Here is a 2,044-nt window from a genome sequence, read left to right on the forward strand (position 1 = left end):
TTTACCCACCCCCTAAAGACGGATGAGATGCTTTCCAAGATTCATTTTTTTCGACAAAATCCTCATGAATCGTTTTACGGGGCTTGGAATCGTTTCACCCGATCTGCTTATTGAGTGTCCACACCATAACCTAGCAAAAGACCGTTAGTTCGTGCCTTTTTCAAAGGACTTCAACATCACCATAAAGAAGTCCTTGACATAATGAATGGGGGTAGTTTCTAAGTAAAGGAGCCTCCGGGCTTACAAATTTTTAGAAGATCAAACTAAAGCGTAATAACAATTGGGGGTAGTGATGATATCCCCGCTCTGTTGGATTCTTCTTCAACGATTAAGGCCGCCGGTATGTTTGAGATGAAACCCGATCTAGAACTTAAAAATTTAATCGAATCTCTAACTAAAAAGGTTGAGGCTATTTCGTATGCAACAAAAGCCTATCCCGATCATGAATGTTAACTCCAACCCATGTAATGTCTGTTTGAGTCACCTGAGCACCACGACTCTATTGTCCTCTATGATGAACAACAACAATTAGAGCAAGATAATGTTTACTCCATTAATAACTATCCTATTCCTAATGCCCCATGGAGACAACATCGACTTTAGTTGGCGAAACAATCAATAAGTTTCACCTCCGGGGTCTAATAACCAAAATGTTAGGCAAGCAAACAACTATAATCAAGCTCCACCTAGGCAAGGCTAGGGACTAAGTCGAGGGAAATTATAATAATTATAACAACCAAAGCCAACCACGACAAGGTTTAGCACAAGGTCAGGGGTAATTATAATAGTTATAATACCAATAGAGGTATCGTTCGGTTAACAATAGTAACTATCACAACCCACCCATAAATAATCAGCGTGAGATAGTTCGGTCGCACCACTGTGACTACTACACAATCACATCCGGATCATTATAGGCGCCTTTATACATGTTACCCAATAACTTTCCAATCAATGACTCAATCAAACCAACGGATCTTACAATCCATAAATCGGGGGATCAACGGTTAGCCCAAGAGAAATGACCAAAAGCGTGTTTCGGGACAAGCCATACCCAACCCTAAAACAACAAACCACGACCTTTTGAGGTAAGCGGTAATACTAGTGCGGAAACGACAATAGTAGGTGACTGAATGCCATCACCTCTCCGTCTTGGAAGAGTGGTTGATAACAAAGTAACTATGCCTATAGTTACCCCATGATACTCCCTACACCGGATATCGAACTAGATACCCGAAGTAGAAACTGAAGACCCTACCAGCGTAGAGTACCCGGTTAAACAACAAACTAAGCAAAAGAAAGCCAAGGTAACATCATCAAGTCGAGCCATCGCAGCTAAATATAGAGCAAAACCACCATTCCCTCCGAGAAGTTAGCCATGCTAACTAGGGATACAAACTTTGAGGAGATTAGGAGCGTTTTCAAGAATCTAACGATAAACCTTCCTTTTCTCAAAGCTATTAAAAGCTCCTAACCACGCTAAGTTTCTTAAAGAGTTATTGCACTACTAGGTAAGACCAACATACCTAAAGGCGCCTTTTAAGCTGAGCGGTTCCCAACTTTATCGAAAATAATGGAATCGTTAAGTACAAGGACCCGGTCGATCCTACTATAAAATGCACCTTAGGAGATTCCTACACTGACGGCGACCGCTTTATTAGACACGAAAGTGTTAACTTACTCCCATATTACTTGTATAAACAAATAGGTCTACACAGGAAATGCAACCTACAAAAATAGCGTTGCAATTAGCGGGCCAGTCAATTAAGTATCCTAAGGGTGTAGTGGAAAGCGTGCTTGTTAAGGTTAGGGATTTTTACTATCCTGCTGATTTTGTTATCCTCGATACAAAAGTCGCCAACGACTCTGTCCCGATCATCTTAGAAGCCCCTTCTTATGGCGCCGCGCTTATAAATTGCGCGATGGTAAGATGTCCTTATCTTTTGGCCATCTTACGGTTGAGGTAAATGTTTTTAAAATGATGAAACAATTACGATTCATCTATAGATGGGGAGGTTAGCATGATCGAGAGCTTAGCTCAAGA

The sequence above is a fragment of the Coptis chinensis genome, chromosome 7 (assembly GCF_015680905.1).
Source record: "Coptis chinensis isolate HL-2020 chromosome 7, ASM1568090v1, whole genome shotgun sequence".
In the NCBI taxonomy this organism is placed as follows: Eukaryota; Viridiplantae; Streptophyta; class Magnoliopsida; order Ranunculales; family Ranunculaceae; genus Coptis; species Coptis chinensis.